This window comes from Sinohyriopsis cumingii, chromosome 5 (assembly GCF_028554795.1).
Source record: "Sinohyriopsis cumingii isolate HCF-2022 chromosome 5, ASM2855479v2, whole genome shotgun sequence".
NCBI classification, from domain to species: domain Eukaryota; kingdom Metazoa; phylum Mollusca; class Bivalvia; order Unionida; family Unionidae; genus Sinohyriopsis; species Sinohyriopsis cumingii.
The window spans coordinates 28,895,492-28,923,013 of NC_142965.1; positions in this window are offsets into that span (position 1 = coordinate 28,895,492).

Below are 27,522 nucleotides of genomic sequence, written 5' to 3' on the forward strand. Positions count from 1 at the left end.
ACACATCTTCTTCCCCAGTCTCTTTTCACTCTTTTTTGGGGGAGAGCAGAGGCGGGATATGTGGCTTCAGAATCCCAATTTTCTGTCTCTGGGATTCTGAAATTTCTTCTCTCCTTTTCCTCCTCTTCTTTGTTTCTTCTTTCCTCCTCCTCTCTCATCCTTCCCTCTTCGACAATGGTCTCCGCGGCCAGTTCGTTCAACAGGCGCCTGGCATATTCCAGGTGCATCTGGAGTTCTAGAAGCTTTACAATTCTGGTATTCATTCTCTTCATCAATCAACAAGGGTAGCTAGACTGCCCAGCGAGTTTCAATTTATACTGAAAGCGCGGACGTGATGGAAAACATCCCCCCTAAAAACACAAAATTGATCTTACCTAGATCATGACCAAAACAACGCGCGGACCTAAAAGAAACACTCACTCACTTTTTTATACTACCCATTACTATTCTAAAAAAAAAATTCATTAATCACTTCAATATACTATCCACATACGCAAAGCAATCCAATCAAACCCCCAAATCTACTCTCCCCACACCTCAAACAGCCAAAAACATGATCTTAATCTACTATCCACACCAACGTACGTGAGCACTTACAAACACACAATCCTATACACAAACACATACCCTCTCACTATAAAAAAGAGTTAGTGTCTATATTCACACTACTCTACCTACACACATTGGCAAATCGATTGTTATTTCTTTTCTAGAGTATTGGGATAGCCCTGAAAAGGGCTGGTTTTTTTTTTTTTTTTTTTTTTGCTATGGCAATCTTTTAGTTTCTAAGAATGCGACGTCCTCTGAGGATAGACTTTCTGACGATAGGTCTGCTTCTTCGGAAAGAGAAGAAGAACTCTTTGGTGTCGATACGACAATCGACAAAGCCTCTGTCAGGTTCAGGTTCCTGCTGCTGCTGCTGCTGCTGTTGTTGTTGTTGCTGTTGCTGCTGTCTCTGAAGTCTGTACTTCTCTGTCCATTCTTCTTTCTCCCTGTTCACTTCTTCTCTGAAGAGCTCTTCTATCAGGTCTTCAGTGACTTTTAGCATTCTCACATTCTCTATCTCTTCTGGCTTCGGTATCAGACTGTGTCTGACCCTGTGCAAGTTCACGTAGGCTTCGTTTAGCTTAGCTAGTTTGGAGCACATCTTCGTAGGAGGATGAGTCGACAATGGATGGTTAGACTGGAAACTACCCCGGTTCTTAAAGTCAAAGCGCGGACGTGAAGGAAAACATCCCTCTACGGTTTTCGAGCCGCAACGTTCAATGAGTGTCATGAGAGGGATAGTAAGAAGTCAAAGAGCATAAATCAACATTCTTATAGCCAAACAAACCACAAAGGCATTTTTTTCAAAACACAACATTTTTTATTCAAAATCACTTAACATTAACCAACAACTCTAACATTTTTTAACAATAATCCAACAATATAACATCAAACATTTTTTTCAAATGACAAACATTTTTTTCAATTTACACTCTACTTTAAACAGGGTTGGCAACGTTGTGAATGAAATTGTGATTTCCACTGTTGCAAGTCATTGATTCATGGATGGACACTACGTTTCCAAGCTGAAGACAACAAAATAAGCATACTAGTCACAAAATCAACGATTTACTTTCTCATCGTTTCTAGAAAAATCACGATCAAAATAAGTCACTAAATGTTCTTTTGCTGATAATAAGTGATCAATTTCGATCTCGACTTTCTCTTTGAATTTGTCAAAGAGGGCTTTGATGTAATGGATGTCTCGAGTCGTTAATGGAGGACAGAAATGTTCACGCAAGTCTTTATACCACCAACGTAACACGTCTTTTTTAAACAGACTCCAAGCTTCGTCCAGATATTCGTTGAATTTTTCTTCTTGACTGATGTTTTGACATCCATAGTAATCATGCTTCATCCATATCGTAATTGTGTCTGCCAGGTATGTAGCACAGTAGGAGACCAATTGCTGTTCTTGTTCTGGACATCTCGACTTGATCACGATGTCCTTTTCGTCTTTGTGTTGGGATTCTCCTTCCACGGTCTCCTCACATTCCATCTTCAAAGCTTCTCCACTAGGTAAAGAGGGAGAACAGTCTTCCATAGCTTCTAATAGTCTAGAATGACTTCTCTCAAACTGTTGATTTCTATCGTATTATCGAATTCTGCATACAGGATGACGTTCACTGTTGCTGGCAGTTCTTTTGCAAACTGAAGTTCCACACGAATCTGGCCAGATTTTATAGGGTGAAAATGTCCCTCGTCGCTGCCTTGGTCTGGAGTGAAATCGAAAGCCCACAAAGCATAGCCTCCTGCGTAATCTTCGTACGTAATGCCGTGACTGGTGTTGGTTCCTAACTGTCCGGTGGCTTCGTACAGGGACAAGTACGATCTCAAGTAATTCATCTTTGTGGGATCAAAGTTAGGTTCGAAAGGTCGGTACACAAGGTCTTGCCATCGCGACTGACTTCGATTTTCTTCACGTCGAAGTGATGAAAGTTAAAAGGATTTTTTTTGAAGGCTCCGTTGAAGGCTTCATTCTCGACCATACCAAGGATTAAACGCTTGGGTAACTGTCCTTGAAACAGATGATCTTCGATCATGGAATGATGGCTAGCGGGAATAGTGAACGTTTTCACTTCCACGCGTCGTATAGGATATTTGGCGGTCGTTCTGCTCAACGTTTGACTGATGTCGTTTCCCACTTTGGGTAACACTTCCACGCGTCGTACGTAGAGTTTGACGTCCTCGATTTGACTTTTGGGATTGCCAGCAGCATTATCAGCCAACAAATGGAAAGCGGCACTGCTGCGATTCAGTCTCAAGCGAACATTTACCTCGTTCAGCAAATATTTCTCTTGCAACCACATGTCCAAATGTAAACGATCCATCAGTTCTAAACTGTTCTTATTTAAGATTTTTTTTTTCTCTTTCCTCAACGCCGTCATTGCTTCCATCTGTTTTGTCGAACTTGCCCGCTTCGTCAGGTTCCCATAGCACACAAGCATTGAGATGAGTATTCTTGGCATCTATTCCGTACGTCAAGAGATTTTCCATGTAGGCACGATAAGGGTAAGTATCCATGCTGCTGCTGACCAGTTTGTTATTCAAGTACAAGTCCACTGAGCTGAACAAGGAATGCATGAAATTGTTGACGGGAGCTATATTCTCACTGTCTTCTACTCCATTACCATCCTTATCTAGAACTTTGACTTTCAGGTACAAGTAACTGCTATTCAGACCGATGTAATCTTCGGGTTGTCCCTTGATTTCAAACACGATGGGAGCGGAATCTGTCAGTGAGGAGACGGGATGAAATTCCACCCATTGGGATTCTTGCATGGTCATCATGGTGGGGGGCATGGCAAACAGATCCAGTTCCGACTTGGAACAAGCGCAAGATTCTCGGTGCATCATTTTTTTTTGTTGTTGCTGTGTCTCAATAATCGAAAACGTCTAAGTCTCGAACGGTTCTTCTTTTCTTTGCCTTTCTAGCTTTGGACGTATGAAGTCTGGTGAAAGGATGTTTTCTTCGTCGTCTCTTTCTGCCTTGTCCTTGCTGAATGCCTGACTCGGTAGCGTGCAGGAAATTGATAGGTGTGTCTCATCGGCCCAAAACATCTTTGCCCGTTTGCAGCAAGACATTTTTGCCTGCCCTCATGAAGGCTTCTTTGGGGTTTTGCTTGTCGATGATGACATTTTGGAGAAATTCTTTGCCTTGCGTCAGTGTCGCATCTTTCAAGGCGTGCAATCCGCGTGTCACCATCGGTTTCAACACCGGAGCCACCGAACGAAAGGCTGATTTTAACATATCTCCTAAACCGTGTCCTCGCTGTCGAGCAACCCCTCGGTACACTGGATACATGACTTACGAGTCGCTAGAGAACCGTTTTCGAAAATGGAGTTTCACTGTGACTTTTCCTTTGGTGAATGGAATATTTTGTCCCAAATCTCCTTTTATAGCAATGTTGACCGTATCCAAATACGACTTGCTGACAGGCAAATAGTGAGGATGTACAAATTCGCGGTGAACGTGATAAGTGTTTCCACCTTCCTCGTCAGTGGCCGTGGCAGAATTTACTTTGAAAAGAATGACACGCAGTAACCGCACGGAGGTGTGTCCCACCACGTTGTACTCCACCACATCGGAGTACACGAAGATCAAATTCAGTCCTTGGTTCAGTTCTACCGGGAAACGAAAGTACCTCGCAAAATGCCCGTTGTTGTCAATGTCTGCTATGTGAATCTTTTTGGTCTGCTTATCCGTGACTATATTGAGGTCTCCACCCAAAATGTCATACAATTCAGGGCAAAATTTAATACGTATACTTTTTTCCTCACTTTCAAATTTGATGAGCAGACGGTGAGACAGTTTGTGGTACTCAATGGTGACACGTTTTTTTAGTCCGGTCAGAACTTTGTCAAATGCTGCATAGAATTTGTCAGCGATGGTCTCCACCAGATGTCGACCATTAAAATAATGGCCTGAGTTAATTTTAAAGTGATAAATGTAAAAAGGAGAAGTGTCACTGCTGCTGCAGGGTATTGGGGTCTCGGGAAGTGATTTATGTCGAGAAGTGGTCGTCATGGTTTGCTGCACTGTTGGGTCCAGAATTTCGACGTCAAAAGTGTTTTGAGTTTCAGTGATGTTTTTGATTTGTGTTGGGTAAATGATTTCTACCAAAGCCACTTCCCAATGGGCTTCGTGATCTAATGGGATGGCCTGAGGTAATTTGGCTGTGTAACAGCACAACGTGTTGTGGGGAAACACCTCCATGGAACTGTCACTGGGTAAGGTTAAGTAAAATTGGTTTTGGTGACTCATAATTCCAGAGTTCTGTGGCTGTCCGAGGGGTTACTGGGCGTCAGAGGCGTGTCTCCGCCCAAAATGGGGTTCTGGTTGTGGTTGTTGTTGGAGTGGTGACCGGCACTGGCACTGGACACAAGGTTCCCGTGGTTCCCATTCAAAGAGAATTTCAGGGAGGGATTAGGAAGCAGGTAACCGATGCAACTGCTCAATAAAATGGTCCACAGTTGTTTGTCTCCTTGTTGCAATCTCAAATTGGCAATGGCTGCCCCGATGACACAATACACCACGAAGATTTGGCAGAAAAAGACGATTTGCGTTTTAGGCATAGGTTCTCCACACCACACCCACAAGGGTTGTTTTTGTAAATCTTGCACAGAAGAACTAGGTGAAGGAGTGGTCGACGTAGCTGCGTCTGTGTGAAAGGGCATGATGGTCACTTCTTTTATAGTCGATGACTTGCGAAGCGTCGATCCAAGAATCAAAACTGGGTGGATATCCTTTCCAACGCACTTCTCCGTTCATGTCTTCCAATTTATAGACGGCAGGATGACGACCATGCACTCGTCCAGTGACACGAAACAATTCGGTCGTCCAGTTAGGTAAGTAACCTTTGTCAAAAGTGCGTTTGGTTTTGCCAATGCGCACCCAATCTCCTACGGTCAACTCTCTACTTTTCTTGGGGACAGCCCTCGTCGGGGACGTACCAAACAGGCGCTCAAACACCAACACTTCGTTGTCGGGAGTCACTTCTTGCGGCGCACGTCCGATGCTTCGATGGTAAGATTGGTTGTACGCTTGCACCAGGTACGGTAAGATGTCGATGTACTTCAGAGTGTGGTGATGTGTAAAATATTTCCACATGCGTTCTTTCAAAGTGCGTTGAAAACGTTCCACGATGCTGGCTTTGATTTCGGGATTCTCGGTGGTAAAAAAATGAATGTCACGTTTCTTTAATTCTTTTTGGAAAGCTTGGTTCAGAAATTCGGTGCCTTTGTCCGTTTCCCATCGAAGAGGGTAACGACCACTTTGTTTCAACACTCGTTGCAGGGCTCGCACTAACTCGCTGCTCGATTTGGAAGTCAAGGGTACGACCCAGGCAAATTTGGAAAAGACGTCGATGACACAAAACAAATATTTGTAGCCACGATTGTAGCTGGCCAAATGAGAGACATCGGCTAAATCGGCTTGCCATTGATGATCGATGCCTTCCACTCGGGTGCGACTTCTGGCAAACTTGCGTCGAATGGGTTTGTGTAAAGTGTAAGTAGCTTGTTCTTGTAACCATCGTTGCAGTTGAGGTAAACGGAGACTTTTCAGTCGCATTTTGGCAGCACGATACAATTTTTGAACTCCTGCGTAACCTGCAGGATGAGAGGGATCGTAGTAAATGCTGGCTAAGACTTTTTCCATTTTTTTGTGTTTGTGTGTTAATAAGACACCCACTCTTGGAGGATGCTACTCTTTTTCTCTTGGGGTAATTTCTTGGATTGCAATGCTTTGCGTGTGCGACCGGCAATAGGTGTTGAAGAGGACGATGTCTGAGCGGGGGATATCGATTCTTGTTTCACTTCTGTCTTCACTTCTGTCTTCACTTTCTTTTTCTCTTGTGATGAAGAAGGGGTGGCCATCATCTTTTTAATCCATCCAATTCTGGAGGTAGGTGGTGTTGTTAACTTGCGTACTTTTTCTGGTGGAGCTTGAAACTCTTCTTCTTCTTCTCCTTTTTCTGTCTTGGTCACTGGTAGTGGTGGTACTGGTACTGGTGATGGTGCTGGACTTTTCATCAAGGTCTTAAAATCTTTCAGAGTGGGTAGAGCTGTTTCGTCTAAAGCTTTCTGGTGAAAGAGTTGCAGTCGTTGCAAGAGTTGACCGTACTTTTGCGATTTTTCTGTTTCGGACAAATCTTGGCGATCCATCAAGGACTGCAATTCGTGTTGTAACTGGGACATCTCGCTCAAATGGGGATTGGGAGGTAAATGCGGGGTGCGTTGTTCTTGCCAACGATGGTATTCCATCCATCGTTTGTAAGGCACTAAAGCCAGTTTTCGTCCTTCCATGGGGTTGTCAGGGGTCGATTCTGAGATCTTCGGACTTCCGAGGGCCTCTTTATCTTGCTCCCACCAGTCCTCCCAACATGGTTCCCAAGACTCCTTTCAGTAAGGGACCTAACAAGAGGGGTAAAATGACTCCACGTTGGACCAACATCTTCTTCTTTGGACGAATGGGAAATTTCTTTTGAACCATTTGGCGAAGAACGTGACGATGTTTGCCTAAGCATTGTTTCTGGTGTTTGGACAAAGGGATCGTGCCTTTCAAGGCGTTCAAACAACATTCGCACACGGTATCGATGATCTCTTTGGAGGCTGATTGAATGAGTTTTTTTCGTAGAGGTGGAGAAGCTTTGGACAGGACAGATAACATGTCCCCATGTTTGACTAAACGAGGAGGCAGTCCTTTCCTTTTGTTTCCTTGGGGTTGTTTAGAAGAGGGATGTTTTCTGGAGGGTGACATCCTTGAGTCTTCAGGAGCACCAAAAAAACATTGATACCCTACTTGGTCACACACCTTTTTTATACTGGAACGCGTCGCCACTGATTGTCTTTACGTCGTATCAACTTCAGGACAGGCATGACACGTCGTGCAGGGGTACGTAACGGACTAAATCGAGCCAGTTCTTGCTTGGACAAATCCAGTAAACTTTGTAACATGCCCGATCTTTCTTGGACTTTGATTTTGGGAGAAGGTACTTTGTGAGCAGCAGCCACTGCCACTAAATTGGAGGGTCCTGCCACTGGGGAAGTTCTTTTTGTGGTCATCAAGTTCTTGGTGTGATCAACGTCTCCAAGTACTCTTCAGTTCTTGGTGTCATCAACGGAGAAGTGGATGACTTGAGGCTGCCGGAGACATGGTCACCGCCGTGGCAGGTCGTGGTTTGTGAGTGTAAAGTTGCGTCCTGGTCGAAGTGCCTCTCTTGCGACTAGCTTTCTTCTGTGGACTTTTCTTTTTCTGAGGGCTTCTTTTCTTTTTCCGGGGTGGTGTCTGGTAAGAGGAGGGTCCCGCCACTGGAGAAGTTCTCCTTGGGGACCTGGTCTTTTTCTTCTTCTTGGAGCTTCGTTTGACTTTTTTCTTGGGATGAAGTTTGGGGGCATTAGGATCCCATCTTAAGAGAGAGCGAATGATGACCCCTCCTAGAGTAACGCTCCCTCCAGGTCTCAAAATGATTTGTTTTTTGGTTTGAGTGTCGACGCGGGGATCGGCCAGTTGGGTCAAAGCGACTTTGTTTCGATCAAAAAAGCGTTTGGTTTGATGAGAAATCTGAATGATTCCTTGGAGTAAATTACGTGCCGTCACCGTGAACCATCGTAAGACTTCTTTGAGACTAGCTTCTAAGACACGAGCTCGTATTTGTGGATTTTTTTCTCGACTGATGCCATACAAGGCACGAATCAATTTGACGGGAAGATGCGACTGAAGGGACGTCATGTTCAAAATGTGTGTGAGACAGACGAAAAGGGTCTGAGGTTTTTATAGATTTTTTGTGGAGTGAAATTAAGTCGAGGACGGAGACGTGTACAGGACAGGCCCTCCGTCTTGACCCCAGTGGTGAAACAAGTGGGTACGAAATCGCAAATCATCGGGGGTCGTAGGTTTCATATCGACGAGTAAATAGGCGTGTGGAGTTTGAGTGGCATCGTCGTACACCTGAGTCAGCCAAGGCGTTCCTAACTGTTTGGCTAAGACTTGCACTTGCGATTTATCTCGAGGGCTTCTAAACAAGACCACGTAATGCGCATTGAGACTGATGGTGCGATGGTCTTTACTTTGTTGAAACAAATTTTGGGTGATGTAAACGACACTGGCATTACGGTGATGCCCTTTGCGCGTGAACCACAGTTTAATTTCTTCTTCGTCTTCTCTTAACATGTCGTCAAAAATGACCAAATGGGTTTGACGGGAGTCAGAGACGATGCCGTCGTCTTCTTTAGGAATGCCTTCCACAAACACGATGGAATCGCCTTGACTTTCTCGCAAGAGGCTGTACGCCGATTGCCGCTCTTTGTAACACCACACGATCCGCTGAGGTGGCCGATCGATCAAATGATGTTTATGTTCGATCAAACGTTTGACGAATTCGGTTTTGCCTGAACCGCTAGGTCCTGCAATGAGCATGTTAAAGGGATGGCGAAGATACAAAGCCTCCCAACTGGCACGATCTAAGTGTTCGTCGATGACTTTGACAGTAGAGGAAGAGGGAGCAGAGACAGCAGAGGTAGCCATAGTGTGAGAATTGTCACTTGTGACACAAAAACAAACAAGACGAGAGTTTATATACTTTTTTCAGAACACGTTTATAGAATGTTTTAAACATGAATACGAAAGACAAAAATACATAAAAGCCAATGGCTTAAGTACAAGGATAAAAGGCACATGATAACCATTAACGTGGAATAAAAACAAGTGTCTGTACAACATGTTTTGGGTAAAGTTCTGACCAGTTCTATCGGGGGTAAGGTCACACAAGTGTCCTCCCGAAAGGGTCTTTCAGGCCTGTCCAGGACATTCCTGTCCTGGGTGACGGGTTCTTCTGGCACTGTCACTAACACAGATTGAAAAAGTCGCAAGGCTCACAATCGCATTCCACTTCAGAAGCCCCACACTTGAATTGTGCCTTTCTAAACTTGTTTTGTGTTTCTCTGAAAGTATTCATCTTGTTCGCTTGGTAGTCACAATGAACTATCGATCTTGCCTAGGGTTCCTTTTTATATACAGACCAATACCGACGTGTCCATACGGTAAGGTGAAATGATTGGAAAGTCGCACTCGCTTCTGGTACACGATTTGATAGACTTTTTCCAAGGGTCGACTGACGATGTGGTGAGTGGGTAAACGTACAATCTTGTTCGGTTGATAGGTGGTCACTTTAAAGTGTGCATCCTCTCCCCATTGCAAGGCTTCTTTCAATACCCCAAAGTTGACCACACGACTGGTACGATAATTCAGAGTCAATCCTTTCACTTTGCACGTCGTGTGCACTTCTCCTTGTGGGTCCCGGTATTCGTAGCCGTAATTTTTGGGACCACCACTGACGAAACTTAGAATCTTGTCGTCGGGATGTTCGTCTGTCCAGGCTCCTAAACGGTCTCCTTCGATGTCAGGGTGCTGTTGACTCGGGTGATGGATGTAAATGCAACTGTCCGTGTCAAAGTACAGGACACGTTCCCCTAACAGTTCTAAAGCTTCGTACAATTTTAAGCGAGCATGAGCTGTCACGTAAGCCGCAATGATGACATTTCCAAAAGGGTCGTCTTGTACAAAGTCCAGATCTTCTTCGTAATTGACCAAGATCAAATCCTCGCGAACGACGTCCACGTGTTTCATGTATTTGGTTTTGTCGTGAATCATCTGGAAGTAGCGGGAAGGTTCTGTCAAATATTCCGTCTTGGGTAAACACGGTCGTTGTGCCATTTTACCCCACAAGCAATTTAACATCACTTTGGCAAACGATCGCCTGCCTTCGTTTTTCTCGATGTGATCTAAAGAGATGCCTTCTTGTTCATAGTATTTCTCATTGAATGTCTTTTGGTCTTCGGGAGTGTGACACCAGGACGGATAGCCGCTGGCTTCTTGCTTCAGTTTCAAAAAGGCATCCACGTAGTCGGCGAAAATGCCTTTCTGACTGGGGTTACCCTTGTGGTATTGTTGTGTATTGGGAAAGAGGCAAATTTCGTACACTTCTAACAGTTGGTATCCCATGTCCAGAGCTTTGAACAATTCTACGGTGACCCAGGTTCCCGTCAAGGCCCGTTGTTCCTGGGTGTGCTGACAAGGTTGGTCTTGGTTGCACGTTTCGGCACAAGTACGGCACAAAGGAAACATCAGTTTGCCTTGGCAATGGTGAGGTAAGACGGGATGGTATAGGTTCGTGGGAGGCAAAACTTTACACTTGATCAAGCCTTCGTATTGTCGAATGTTTTTGAGGTCGATGTGTTCCGTGAACAATTGTAGGTGCCCTGCAGGAAAGGATACAGCGAACACACGTCCAAGTATTTGATTTCTTCTCCTTTCTCTTCGTCGACTTGGTACAGCAAACAGGTGGCATTGGTCCTTCCTCCGTACAAACTATCCCTCGAGTTCAGGGGGTCCATCAGCTTGTAACTTTCCACGACACGTTTAAACTCGGGATCGGTTTTCAAACGGTGATCGTACTCGTGTTCCCACATTTCCACCACTTGGTATCCTTCCTGTTCTAACTTTAGGCGTCGCTGACAAGTGTCCTGGTACAAGTCTTCCATGGTTCGTTGTAAAAACTGATTTTTAGTGCCACGGTCAGGATAACAGACGGGACATCCGTGAAATAAGCAACCGTTAAACTCGTACACGATCTTGGGGTTTTCTAAGTCCCAACCATCGACCGAATACGTTCCGATGGTCTTTTCACCCCCTCCGTTGCGGGCATGCTGAATCCATTTGTCTTCTTTGTCGCACAAGTAATGTAACCAACGTAGGGCTTTGACCGAGTACTGACGTTTGACATAGTTGGTCGTTTGAGGGCTGATGACAGCCACGGTGTTTTCAGGCATGAATCGTTGTCGATACACTAAGGAACACGCTTTGGCAATGGTGCAAGCTTCTTTCAAAGGATCGACCCCTCCGTGTTCCATGAACAGTTCTCGAAATTTTCCACAGCAACGTCGTAAAATGTCCACGTCGGAACGACAATACTTTAACATTTCTTCCTGAAAGTCGAAAGGGTCGGAGGCGTGAGCCTGGTACCAAGCGTAGAAAGCTTCTCGTTGTTCGGTACGCATGTTGTCAGGGTCGTAATAGTGAGCCTCAGGCAAATGGGGTAGAACGGCGTGTTGATTGGCTTCCGTATTGAAAAAGTGTGGAAAGTACCCTTTAGCCATTTGTGTCATTCCAAACGTTTTAGGCATTCGACTCAAAGGCATGGCCAATAGCTCATCGAATCTTTAAACTGCACTTGTCCCACTTGCATGAAGATGATTTTGGCTCCGTTCAAAGTCACTTTAGGACGTTCGATGCCTTGTTCCGTATAATACCTCAAAAAAAACTGTCCATCGTATCCGGAGAAATTGTGAGCCATCACTGTGGCATGACGATGACAATCTCCGTAACGTTCGATGTCCTCTTGGCTCCACGTCTTGTCAATGGGGTCTAAGACCCATTGGGCAAAATCGGCTAACGTGTTCGGTCCTCGAAAGATTTTTTCACGCCCTCCAGGAATCTTGCTGCAGTGAGGGCAATGACTGAAGATAGGTTCTTGAATGCACTTCTCGCACGCTCGATGAGCCACGCAGAAATTAGGAACGTGAATGCCAGTCTCTTGCATGCATTCGAAATCGAAAAAGATGTAATTGCCTTTCTTCTTGTGTCCATCCTCTTTCTCTGGTGGGGGTTGGTATTTTTGCACGTAGCACTGGTGTTCCAAGTCCACGATGTGATGACAAATGTGTCATTTTTTTTTCCTGAACATACGTGTGTCTTGGTACTGTTGGTACGTAGGCCTTGTTCACACGTACGGCACAATCTTAGGAGTTGACGAGCACATTTCTGCTGTGAACCTTGCGTCTTCAGATGTTGTTGGTAACAGGCAGGGCTGACAAACGTACGCAGACAAGCAGGACAATGTACTCTTTCTTGTCCTTCGCTCAGACAGGGTGGAGAGGCCAAACATCTTGAGCATTTCCATCCACAATGTTTGTGTTGTTCTCGATTTTTATGGCCATAGTCACATTTCTCACAATAATAAACATATCCCAGGAATCCAGTGATAGTGGTAATGGTATCGAAATGGTCATCGTGATAATAGACATGAATGTATTTTCCATCCTTAAAATCTTTCCCTCGAAACAACAGAGGCCCACGCACTTTCAAGGTGTAGCGTGGAGCTAGGACATCTTGCAATTTTTGCATTTCAGGAATGCCACAGGGTGTGTCTTTGGACAGGCCAGCTTGTTGCAACAGGTGTTCTGCTTCGTTTCGTTGTTTGGTTCGGTCGGATCGTTGAATAGTTTTCCAGGCTCTTTTCCATTCTGTCGTGTCGTTCTTGTTGGCATAGGTTCGTCCCACCACGATGGCTGGGGCTAAACACATCTGATCTTGAGGGTTGTTAATTTGGACGAGACTCTTTTTGGTGCTGCGAAGGTCGTTCACCAATAAGATTTTTTTGCGTCCTGTCCCTTGAGAAAGAGAGACGTGGGCCATTTTCAGTGTGGCTTTACCATCGGTGATGTCAAACTGGTCATTAGATTGTTGTACGTGTTGAATCTTGTCCATGACTTTGGAAGGGGTTAGTTCTGCGGGTCTGCTAAACTCGATCCAAACAGGGGATTTCAAGCTGTCGTGATCTATGGATAGTGTCAAGCGATCGTCTTCTTTGGGTTGACATTGTCGCTTGAGTGCGGTGAGCAAAGAATCCCACATCTCGGTGATAAACCCTTCTGCTTTCTCCAATGGTACGTCGGACTTGAAATCTTTAAACTTCACTGTGTAGGTGTAAGCCGTGGTTCTAAATTTTCTAGAGGAGCGCTTTTCCGTCTCTCGAATGGAATAGTACTTTTCAGGGTTGACTAAGGGTGGTGAACTTTGTTTAGAGGGATCAGATTCTGGTTCACTCATGTCCTTTTCAAAATCACTGGCATGAATTTGTGCCAAGACTTCAGCTCTGGTACGAGGCGATAGATCACGTTTCTGCCTCTTACTTTCTTCTTCTTTCTTCTCGAATGAATAGGATCGTTTCATCTTGAGTGCAAAACGTCAAATGACTCAAGTTTAAACACCATAGACTAATTTATAGTCATGGCAAACCAGCGTATATAAAAGGGTTTGTGTTTTGTCCTTTCACTATTCATTTCACTCTCAAACCGAGCACAACGATGGAAGAGACTAACCAAATCGAACGTTTCATCAGAGTTTTGCGAGGGGTCATTAGAAAATTCTCTTCAGACCAGCCGACGGACTACTCTCCTTCCTTTCGAGATAAAAGTCAAGATACTTGCTATATCTGTCAGAAGAAAGGGCATTGGTCTTCAGAGTGTCCAGACCGTCAAAAAAGAAAAAAACAGGGACTAGAAAAGACAAAAGTCAAGATAACCTGTTATTATTGTCAAGAAAAAGGACATTGGTCTCCAGATTGCCCCAAAAAGAAACAAGAGGAGTCAGAAGAAAAGAGGGATTCTTCAGAAGAAGAGAGAGATTCTTCAGAGGAAGAAAGCAGCCAGGTGAAGAAAAAGAAACAGGAGAAGAAAAGAAGAAGGGAAGAAAGTGAGAAGGAAGAGGAGGAAAAGACTGTGACGGTGAAGAAATTGAAAAAACAGAGAGAGTAAAAAAAGAAACAGGAGAAGTGTATGAACTTTATAAAGTGTTCTGTTGTAAATTGTGAATTGGATTGTAACTATGGAGAAAAGAATACATTAATTATATAAGGTAAGTGTCTTTGAGTTTTGATTTTAAATAAGAAGCCACACTCACGCACTCATACACAGACACGTACTATAAGGGTAAAATGTTTTTTTTTTGTTGATTTTTGAGTTATTGGCAAACTGAAAGGCTATCTCTTTTCGAGAGAAGTGGGTGGCCCTGAAAAGGGCCTTTTTTGGTGTAGGGGTGAGTTTAAGCAATCAACTTTAACTGCCTTAAGCCTTTGCCACAACCGAGGCCTACTTCTGATGATGATGATGATTGGGTTGAAATCACTAAGGGTGGTACGGTAGGCTTAGTCACAGGGTTGGCGTTTTTAGCTCGGCAAGGTCGTATTCTCTTCGGTCGTGATAAAGAAGTCTGATACATTTGTTTCAGACTTCTTAACTCCGCTAAAATGTCCAACAGTACCGTGACCGTTTGATTTTTACCCTCTTGTTTCTTTGCTGCTACTTCTTCTTGTTGTTGTTTTTTTCTTACCTCTTCTTGTTGCTGTTGCTGTTGCTGTAGGAGAAAAGCTTGTTCCGCTTCCTTTTGTCGTTGCATAAATTTCTCCAATTCTTCTTTCTGTCTCTGTCTAAAATTCTCCACTTGCGGTAATAAAGAATGAGACGAAGGTTCCGGAACAAATTCTTGCGAGTTAAGAAAATCCACAAAACCCCAATGTACCTCTTCTGAAAGTAAGTCCGGGTTCCCTTGGGCGGTCTCCACTGCTGGTGCACCCCAGTGAATCGTTTTCTGAGTTTCCGTCATGTTGAATCACTGTCGCATAGATTGACTGCACACAGGCGCTAGCGAATCTGTATAGACCACGTGACGTCACAGACTGCTCTCTTCGGATTGGATGCGGGCTGACTGAATTTTGTCACGCGTGTTTGGATTGGTCAATGAACTCAATCCGTTACAATCATTCCTCTCCCTATAAATAAGCGCAGTTCAGCGCAATCACTCACCTGTTTTCGGAGCCTCAAAATGTGGACCGACGTTCAATCTTCCACCCTTTTGTCAACAATGATGTTCAGGACGGACATACCCATGTATGTCCGGTCCAAGTGGACTGTTGCCGATAGGACAGATACTAGTCAATGGATAAGAAGAGTTTACATAGAAAGACAAGGATGCCTCAAGAGGGTACTTGTGTATGGACCTGCAGTTAGAAGGAGTTTAAGAAGAAGAAGATGTGACAGATGCCGTCTATGTTAATATTAACATAAAACCAAAGGCCCTTTTCAGGGCCACCCACATTTCTCGAAAAGAGATTGACTTTCCATTGCTTACCCCTTTTTAAAAATTTTTAAAAAAAAAAAATCCCATGTTCAATTCCCCTTGTCCCTAAAGTAGTTTTTTTTTCTAACATGTTCAATTCCCCTTGTCCCTAGACAAACCCAAACTCTATTCCCATGTTCAATTCCCATTGTCCCTAGACAAGCCCAAACTCTATTCTCATGTTCAATTCCCCTTGTCCCTAGACAGACCCAAACTCTATTCCCCATGTTCAATTCCCCTTGTCCCTAGACAGACCCAAACTCTATTCCCCATGTTAAATTCCCCTTGTTGCTAATCTTATCCAGGGTTTTTTGCCCATGTTAAATTTCCATTGTCGCCAAAGTGACCCAGGGTGGTTTTTAATGCTAATTCCCATTGTCGCTAAAGTGACCCCATTCACTACTCATGTTATATCGTTATATGATTTTTATCATATATGTGTTATCTAATGTTGTAAATGCTTAGAGCTTCTAAAGAGTACGCGCTTCGTTTGTAATGCATTTGCATAGCATTAGAGTCCATCTCGTTCCTTCGCTGCCATAGTGGTTCTGCAAACTATAGCATTGCCCTAAACTTAGCTATAACGTTATACGGGGATTCTCCGACGATCTCTGTAACACTGATGCTATACGCCTGGTGATGGTCCATGATGTAGTATGACATGAGGTCTCCAGATTTTCATTATCACAACAGGAAAACAAGAGAGAGAAGGGGAGGGGGGGCAGACTGACAGACAGACAATTGTTAACTGGATGAATGAATACTCGGTCTTTATTCGTCATTGGCTTAATTTAAGGTCAACATCTATTCCAATGATTCTGGAGACGATGATTACAGACTACATGTTGGAGAACTCTAATTTAGCCGTGTTTACGTCATCAGTGCAGTCAGAAATTGCAAAACATTTCAAATAAGAGGTCTAACGTCCTAATTTATCACCGTAACTGAACATTACCCGTTGGTCTTAATGCTACGAAGGAGGGTACCATATCAGTGAAAAATTTATCACTTCTTGCTTCGGTAATCAATGATTTGTACTGACCAGAAAAAAGACTGGTTTATTTTACTGTTTTCTCTTTCATGCCCAGCACTTAGTGGGCACGAAAAGACGAAATCATAAATACAGATGATAATGGACCTAAGGTATAGCCTTACCATCAAAATAAATTAGTCTGGTTCATAGTTTAAACAACTATCGAAATTCTCACTGTATGATAGTGTATAATGCTGGTCATGAAAAGACAAATGCATACACGTTCACAGACATTTCACTGCGGCAGTCCTTACCTCAGAGGCTTACACAAGAGCTGAAACTGTGGGTTTGATGTGATATTGAGAAAGGGCATTGATATGTGTATTACAAACATATTAGCTATTGCCATGACTCCCGATTCTCACATGTACAAGGACTGTAGTGTCCCAAAAATATATCGAGAGATCACATTAAAAATGAATCCGCAAATATACATGTATGAAATTTAAAATAATAAAGAAACTCTTTCACGATCATTTAAAAAAAATCTCCATGCAACTGTTAAAATATGAAGGCGTATCCGTGATAACTACTGTTAAATGTAAAGGCGTATCCGTGATAACTACTCCTAAATGTGAAGACGTATCAGTGTTAACTAAAAGCTTGTCTGTGATAACTACTGTTAAATGTAAAAGTGTATCCGTGATAACTACTCCGAAATCTGAAGGCGTATCAGTGATAACTACTGTTAAATGTAAAGACATATCCGTGCTAACAACTCCTATAGGTAAATGCATATCCGTGATAACTAGCTCTAAATGTGAAGGCGCATCAGTGTTAACTAAGGCTTGTCTGTGATAACTACTGTTAAATGTGAAGGTATACCCGTGATAACTACTCGTAAATGTGAAGGCGTATCAGTGATAACTACTGTTAAATGTGAAGGTACATCCGTGATAGCTACTCCTCAATGTGAAGGTGTATCAGTGTTAACTAAAGGCTTGTCCATGATAACAATTGTTTCAATGTGTAGGCGTATTCGTGATAACTACTGGGGTGAAGCTCAAGTCGTAGAACAATTTTACGGTGCAACGAGCCCCCACCCCCACCCCCCGTTCCCACCCCCACCACAGTCAATTCCACTGATTATGTCCTCTGGATAAACTCAGATGCTACAATGATACAATGATACACGCAGTTATCCCACCCCTGGGTTAAATTAGCTCATATGGTTTGGTTAGCTGGTTACTTTTAACGGCACTGTACCATACCGAGGAATAGCAAACCTTCCAATACACTCTCCGAGGAAACAGACCAATGATGGTCTGCACGGCTATCCAACCAATGACCACTGGATTACGAGTACAACACTCCAACAACTTAACTACTGTGACTAAAGATCATACCGTTGGGAGAAATGAAGATATACACAAAAGTGATGGTTTGATTTCTCAAGTCTGTATTCGCGAATGAAAATTGGAAATGAAAAGAAAAGAAACTATTTTAATAATATAATAAATTGCAATTTGTGTCCTTAAATAAACAACATTTAAGAAATATCGAGCAAATCACTAACAATGCAGAATCTACAATAAAAAACACATTAAAGTTGCGCCTCCTTAATTATCCAGCTAATGTTACCTGGTCAGAAAATTCCTACACTCGCGTGTAATACGGAAAGATAATCAGTAAAACTGGCAGATAATCACAAGTGAAACTGTCAGCAATCAGGAAAGCTGTTATGAACAAAAGTATCCATCGAAACGTATCGTCGTGAAAATATGTTTTGCTTACAATTTTAATTTAACGATACTTACAGGGCAAACATTTTCCAAAAGAAATCCCTTACTGTACTGGGGGTAATTCTTTTTATGACTCAGATTACTAGTATTGTGGATTGTCACTGGTGATCTAGTCAAACAGCTGAGATCGGAAAATTCCGTCACTCTTCTGGTGTAAAATGGTTTTAGGATCGGTCGTCTTGGAAGGCTCTTGATTCTTGGTCTTCGCATATGAATGACTAGGCGCGCTTAAAACTCCTGCGATCACGTGTGGCATACTTTTTTGACTGACTTCCCCGGATCTAGGTGTAAATCATTTGTAGGGCAGGACCATGATACCAATTAGTGACTGCATGGTGTTACGATTGTAATGTCCTAAATTAAGTAACAAAAAGAAGCAAAACTGTCAATGGGATTAAAATCAACAAATAAATTTATTCATCTAAGTTACAAAGTGAACATTTAAGAGGAACTTACAGTACTGTAAATTAAATTCCAAATAATCCTAACTGTTCAGTCACATGTACAAAAGAGTAGAGTGATCCAAATTAATTCCAAAATTGAATGTGCATGTTGATATACCAATAGTCTTGGATAGGGTGACAAAACCAACTGTCTGGATGTATCACAATAAGATAATCCAGAATGTTCTTGAATTTTTCCAAAATAGTGGTTAGTCCAAAAGCAATGAGCACTTTGTAATGCCAATGAATAATTTAAATAAACGATTTATCTAAAGCTATATCTGACTACACCAGTAAATGATTCTACAGACTTAAAATGGGAATGAATAATTTTGTAACCACAACCTTATATAACAACATGAGACACAAGAAAATGTCCAGGATGTTGGTTAAACGTTTTGTTCCAGTACATTCAAAGTTTGTAAATATGCTCGAACCTGGACTCAGATTCATTAAACAACTTTTTCTAATTTACAAACATTATCAAAATCAGGTATACACAAAAAAATATATTCTCAATCACGGACTAAAGTCAGGCGTACAATATAAATTAAATATACATAATGATAGTCGCCTCGTAGCTAGATTTAATATACTCAGGGATACAACACACAAACACACACACACACAGACACACACACACACACATGTTAAAGCGGAGAGACTGGGCATTTAGAATTAGAGAGGAAAGACTGGGTATTTAGAGCTAGAGATGAAAGACTGGGCATTTAGAACGAAAAGACTGGGCATTTAGAGCTAGATATGAATGACTATGCATTTAGAGCTAGAGAGGAATGACTGGGCATTTAGAGCTCGAGAGGAATGGCTGGGCATTTAGAGCTAGAGAGGAATAACAGGGCATTTAGAGCGGAAAGACTGGGTATTTCGAGCTAGAGAGGATATGACTGTGTATTTAGAGCTTGCCTCCCTAGAGCTAGAGACTAAAGAATGGGCATTTAGAGCTTGAGAGGAAAGACAGGGCATTTAGAACTAGAGAGAAGAAACAGGGCATCATTTAGAGCAAGAGAGGAAAGACATGGCATCATTTAGAGCTAGAGGAATGACATGGCATTTAGAACAAGAGAGGAAAGACATGGCATTTAGAGTTAGAGAGGAAAGACTGGGCATTTAGAGTTAGAGAGGAAAGACTGGGCATTTAGAGTTAGAGAGGAAAGACTGGGCATTTAGAGCTAGAGAGGAAAGACTGGGCATTTAGAGCTAGAGAGGAATGGATGGGCATTTAGAACTAGAGAGGAATGGCTGGGCATTTAGAGCTAGAGAGGAATGGCTGGGCATTTAGAGCTAGAGAGGAATGGCATGGAATTTAGAGCTAGAGATGAAAGATTGAGCATTTAGGACTAGAGAGGACAGACATGGCATCTTTTAGAGCTAGAGAGGTAAGACATGACATCATTTAGAGTTAAAGAGGAAAGACTGGGCATATCCTTGCACTTTCGCTAAAATTTAGAGAGTAAACGAGTGAAATGACAAATCTACGTAATCCTTTATACTTAACCTTAGTAAGAAAGAAGAAAACTCATGGTTGTAGCACTTTCTTGTCAGAATATATGTTTTGCAACATTATTGACTTGATTTCTTATTATTTCATTACCTTTTGGTGTTTGTCTTAAAATATACTCAGCTTTACACTGTTATGCTCGGAGAAATGAGGAAAAGAATAAATGCAGCGAATTCAAGCGACATCTAAATTTACCAATATATTTTTTATAGTGGAATCGAAGAGCTTTAAATAACTGATGAACCTTTGATTTTTCTTTGTGACATGATTTTTGAGCAGTGGACATTTTAGTCGATGACGTTTGACGTCAAGACATTAACAGAAAGAAACTTCTTTCCATTTTTCTAAGAAACTACTCATGAAATGAAATGGGCATCCAAGTTCATTAGTCCGGTCTGCACTTACTGTTAGCTCTTACTTTGTACAAACACCGTGCATCGATCGAACTATATCATGTACGTGTACACCATGAGCTGAGGGGTCAGAATCATTTTAACGGTGCATCAAATGTAAAACCTTTTTGTACAGTCGGAATCTGGTGTTTGATTAGCTGCTTTTAGCATACGTTTAGATGGAACTCGGCATGGAGGTGATGAACATAATCCCAAAAACTTGATTTCCCCGGGGATTCCATGTATCACGATATATCAGAGCCGCCCGCCTTGAAATGAAATTGACTGACCGGTAATGCTTTGATTGTCAGTCGATACAGTAATCACTTTTCGAACAGTGCCACGTTTTTCTTTTGACAAGGATCTCGTAACTGTAATGTTGGAACAAACATATTCCGGTTCCTTGGAAGGAGTCATTGTCTTGCCATGATTCGATATTTTATGTTGGTCACAAACTTTTCTTTTTCAATCTAATGAGAAAAACCGGTGACATGCTATTCTACATACGGGATTTATCAACGTGGGAAACAAGTCCAGGAAAAAGCGATGTCGTGGTTAGTACCGTCGAATCACTTCCTTTAGGGAAAACTCACACCCTCACAATGCTAGAAAAATCTCCATATCCCAGAACGGGTGAAAAAGCTTACTCATCGAGTGTCCTTATTATCCAAGTAAATGTAAATGTCCTCTTGTAACCTAATGCGGACGGAAGGATATAATATACTGTGATACCTATTTTGAAACATTTCCACAAAATTAAAAAACAATAAATTAACTCTACAGTAGAAACTAAAAATAAAAGACTAACTCGAAAAAGGTAATACATATTGATGTCAAAAGAACAGCTGTTTATACCCCTTAAATAAGGGGTTATGAGGACAAGATAAATTGCTTTCAATGCGTCACGCGAGAGAGACAAACTCAAACCGTAGTTTCCGAAAAGGACTACATATCAAAAATGTTACAAATAAAAAAATGGGGAGGGGGGACATCTGCATATACAAGAAATGTGAGACCCAGTAACAAATATTACATTTTTAAAAAAAATATGTGTATGTTTATATCTAGGTTTGATAAAACAGCACATGATAGATATAATCCAAGGAAATGCCAATCTCAACAGTCTACACATATGAACGACTAGGACGTGCGTATACAATGAATGCAAAACAAATACATGCATACATGAAAATAGATAAAAAATATATCCACCCAAGTGAGAGGGGAACCACACCTTACCTTTCTCGTTCTGAAGCCACCTTGTGATTTTGCATTTCACTGTAAGAATATGCGCTCCAGACATTTATGTAAAAAGTTTTTAAAAATTTCACAAAATATTCTGAAATAACTGTTATTATAAACATATCACTGTTCCATATAATGCACCTTAATATTACATTCTATTAGGAAATATCACATTATATGTGGCCTGTCAAGCTCTTCGAAAGTGCTACGCCATTAACGAGAGGAAATTTTAAAAAAGTGAGGAAGAATTGCGACCAAAGTTGTGTACAACCCCTGTGTAACTATGAGATGCTCAATCCACACACACACACACACACACACACACACACATTCTTATAAAACCAACAAAAGGGAAAACATGAATTTTACTATCAAAACTGAGACATCTTTGTTTAACAATTTTCTAGTGGTAAAGATCTGTTTTACTATGCATTATCTATACATGTATATATATATATATATATATATATATATATATATATATATATATATATATATATATATATATATATATATATATATACATGTCAATTATAACTAATTTGTGCTTGACTTCCAAGAAACAATGAATCAGAATTTTTTAAACCATCAGAACGTGAAAACAAATACACACAGTGTCAGAAATTTTACAATTAAATAGGGGACATTCCATAAGTATGTATTTTGATTCTAAATAAGTATCAATTTAATTACAATACAGCGGTAATCTCATCTCATGCACATAGCTCCCTTCCATATTTTACTAATTAAATTGAAATATCATGAAATATAAGTCCAGCAGTTTGAAGAAACTGACTTGTCAGAATTGTGTGAAAATAAAGAGAATGTTATTTTTTCTTCTAACATTAAGTAATCAAAGATCTGCATGTCAATCTTCGGTTAAAATGATTTTATTGGCAATAATATTTTTTTGCAATTACATATGTCCCACAAGATAACAAATTTTGTATCTGTCTGTGCTACAATTTGCCACTTGAATGCAATCCTCTTCATTAATTAGCCAATACATGATAAGATCTCTTCGATATCAAAAACAACAAACATTTGTTTTCAAATGTGTCTAATTTCTGCAGAATACCAGTCTTTTTTTATAATTCATATATCAATGTCCACGTTTTGTACATAACATTTTATGGCTGTGTGTATAAAAATAGTCACATTTTGTGTGCACCTTGTTATGTTCGCGTGGATGAAAATGTCCTCGTTATGTATGTACTGAAATAAATGTAGTGGATGTCCTATTTGTATATACGTGTTTATAGCTTTGTTAGATTTTAGTGCTTAGATATTTGATTATGTGTAGTCGGTGTTGGGGATATATTTCTTAGCCCGAATAATTAGTCAATTTCGGGGCAAACGTCATAGTGTACAGTATTGATGAGATTTTATGATGGGATTAATTACTTTCCTAGTTAGTTTCAGTTCAGAGCCGGCTAAAGGAGCTAAGTAGTCCCTATCCTAATCTAAAGTTATTGATTGATTTTGCCTTCCCAATTGAAATGTTTGCGACATGGACTAATATTTTGTGCCAGAGAAATTTTTTGAAGGGGTTGGTCCTCTTATTTGGATATGCCTTTATTGTTGCTGTGAAGACAGTTCGGTAGAAGGACACGTGTGAACCGTGGCTCGGAATTGTTTCGGCTGATGCAGACGGAAAATAGTTCCTTGCATAGCGTGGGAGTTATATCTTTAAGTAGTGTATGTAGGTAGTGGGAGTTATGTCTTTAAGTAGTGTACGTGGATAGTGGCAGTTATGTCTTTAAGTAGTGTACGTGGGTAGTAGGAGTTATGTCTTTAAATAGTATATGTGGGTAGTGGGAGTTATGTCTTTAAGTAGTGTATGTGGGTAGTGGGAGTTATGTCTTTAAGTAGTGTACGTGGATAGTGGGAGTTATGTCTTTAAGTAGTGTATGTGGGTAGTGGGAATTATCTCTTTAAGTAGTGTATGTGGGTAGTGGGAGTTATGTCTTTAAGTAGTGTATGTGGGTAGTGGGAGTTATGTCTTTAAGTAGTGTACGTGGGTAGTGGAAGTTATGTCTTTAAGTAGTGTATGCTGGTAGTGGGAGTTATGTCTATACGTAGTGTATGTGGGTAGTGGGAGTCGGTGCCACTCTTACTAAAATCCTTGGAAATGGCGATATAACTACAAAAACATGACAGTACAAACCAGAACAAATATTCACATTGTTATGTATATTTAATTTGTATTATTTCTTGTCTTTTCTTAATGATTTTATGTTATCTATATCTGTATTATGTACTTATCCTTGTCCAAAATCAAGTTCATTTTGTACCTGACCAGAGATATTTATTTTGTAAGCAACATAATAGCCAATATTTTTACGACTGTAGATTAAATATTCAGCACATTATTGATGTAAATATGTCATACACACAGTACAGCCCCCCTCAACCCCCAACCTCCCAGCAAACAAAAAATAGCAAACCCATAAAAAAATTTGTTTTATTTTAACAATTATTCTTGTTAAATGAATTGTTAGGATCAGCATAGATTGCATTGCGACACTATCAACATCTTAAATATCTTTCTTTTTCTTATACATTTCATAATGAGATATTGAAATAATTTAGTAGGAGAAAAATAATACCGTCACAGTGTCGATACCACCCTCTCTGCCCGGTTATTGGTATCCCAATCAAGAAATGTCTGCTTATTATTTTAATAGTGTAGATGATAAAGTGTGGCTTTGGTATCACTACTTCTTATTTTTATAAACAAGCTCTCTAATATCATCACAATGGCTCACGCATGATGACAGGTATTGTGTAAGCTTCTCATCCCATTATAGTTTTAGATTGTAACGTGTGCCTACATTAACATACACATAGCAAATTCACCTCATATATATATATATATATATATATATATATATATATATATATATATATATATATATATATATATATGGTACCAAATCTTCATATTTGAACGAGTGGCATAGCCAGGAGTTAACATATAGTTTTTGGTACCACGAGATGAAATATATCCGGTATTAAGGTAGGAAAATAAAATTGTCTTTTTATTATACCAAACCTGCTTTAGAATCTAAGTTTAGAAGCTTAAACTTGCTCTTTGCATTTGGCACAACACGCTCTCACCCTCACCCCCTTTTCGTAAATTCGCCTCACTTTCATGGCCTGATCTTGTAAATATACGTGACTTAAAAAAAGCGGTAAGATTGAGTTTACCTAATCTGTTGCAGTAAATTACATTTTGGTCATTTTGTAAACTCTTTGACCCTATCTCAAAACAAAACCAGCCCGATTCACCAATGCATCACAGCCGGTTTGTCATTGCTGTCAAGGAAGTAAAGGGAAATAACTACAGAGAGACGCGAACGGCGCCTGGCCAGATTTCTTGATCAAAGAATAATTTCCATTTCTGAAATATAAAACAGTTTATATTTATCTGTTTTAGCTCACAAAGCACTCGTCTTTGTTGCTGTAGGTACAACTTTTATAGGCACAAATAATCAAGCGTCGCATGGAATAAATATTATATTTTCTCATGGCATGAGTGTATAAGTATATATTTTTCACATGTGAAAATAGAGGCATATGAGAAATAAAATATGAAAATTATTTTGCCAGTAAGTCTGTATATTTCACACTTAAGTATATAATAAAATTGCATTATATTTGGAAATACCACGGTACAAACTTTTCGTGGTATCCAGAAGTAATAATTATAATAAGCTTTCCACATGAATCCTATAGATTGTCGGTGACTGTAGGTCGTGATCTGTTGCTTTTCGTTGTCGGTGACTGTAGGTCGTGACCTGTTGCTTTTCGATTATCGGTGACTGTAGGTCGTGACCTGTTGCTTTTCGATTGTCGGTGACTGTAGGTCGTGACCTGTTGCTTTTCGATTATCGGTGACTGTACGTCGTGACCTGTTGCTTTTCGATTGTCGGTGACTGTAGGTCGTGACCTGTTGCTTTTCGATATTCTGTGTCACCTATGCATCATCATATACCTGTTACACTCAGCGAAAAACTGTACAAATGTTTAAGAATTTTTTCTTTGATCAAATTTAGTAATGGAATTGCTTAAGAAACGATTTACCCATCATCCCAATCATGTCTGAAAAGGATGGCGAAATTGGGCATTTATGGGTGCTGTTTCCACACGAAATTAAATGACACTCAAAAATTTGGTGCAGCATCTGTTACCGAAATACTAACACAAAGTTTCACCTTTGAATGCAAACATAAGGAAAGATAGGAACCAAATTCCTTACAAGTAAACTCACAATCAATACAATTTTTGTTTAGTGATATTATGATCTGAAGCCAGTGAGACCGTTGTCTCGTGTTTGTATACCCCCACCCCCGCAGTGTTTACTGTATCGATGAGATGAAGAAATGCTTTAACGAAAATAAAAGTCTCTCCAGTTTGGTATTACAAAAGCCCTTAATTTGATAAAATTCAAAATTTGAACCATGCTATGTACAATATAAATTTGTAAAAAGTCGCACTATTAAAATTAGTGCAAAATTTTGAACTTCGATATAATATTGCAGCCATGAATTGGAGTGACAAATAATGGAGAAACAAATTCATGCAAATCGAAGTTTTTGCATCAAAATATAGATGATAAAAAGAAAATCTACATTTTATGACTAGATATAAGAAAATATTTCACTCCTGAAGTGAAAACATATATTGTCAGTTGTGGCTTCGCCACTAGACTTTCCGACTCGATATTCGTTCTGTTTCAATATGAGTTTGACCCACTTAACTAGCGTCGATATGGCAAAAAATGGTTCGGAAATTAAGAATTCTGATGTGCTTGCATTTCACACGGAATTACGAGAAACAATATGCAGATGCAATAAAGATCAAATACAGTAATTTATCTAATGATAGACTTGAAACCCCTCGACAGTCTAGACTTACAAATTGCAATACTCGTCAACTGATATAAAAATGTAACATCGATAATAATAATGTCAATAAAGAATTCATCAACATATATGATTTATACTGGATTATAAGGAAGTGTTACCGCATTCTATATTGCATCCAAAGGAAGTGTTTGGGCAACAAATTTATGTCTTAATCAAAGAGGTGGAAAGAAGTTTTTAGCACTTCGCACAACACAGAAAAAAATAGTGATTCTAAGTTTTAAAAATGAATTAAGTGAAAAACATTACTCTGATGTAGGAAAGACAATACAATTATTTGTTAACCCTGTATATGAAGATCATGAAATGGTACCTGCATAACAGAACTAACCCTGTATATGAAGATGATGAAATGGTACCTGCAAGACAGAACTAACCCTGTATATGAAGATGATGAAATGGTACATGCATAACAGAACTAACCCTGTGTATGAAGATGATGAAATGGTACATGCATGACAGAACTAACCCTGTGTATGAAGATGATGAAATGGTACCTGCATAACAGAACTAACCCTGTATATGAAGATGATGAAATGGTACCTGCATGACAGAACTAACCCTGTATATGAAGATGATGAAATGGTACATGCATGACAGAACTAACCCTGTATATGAAGATGATGAAATGGTACATGCATGACAGAACTAACCCTGTATATGAAGATGATGAAATGGTACATGCATGACAGAACTAACCCTGTATATGAAGATGATG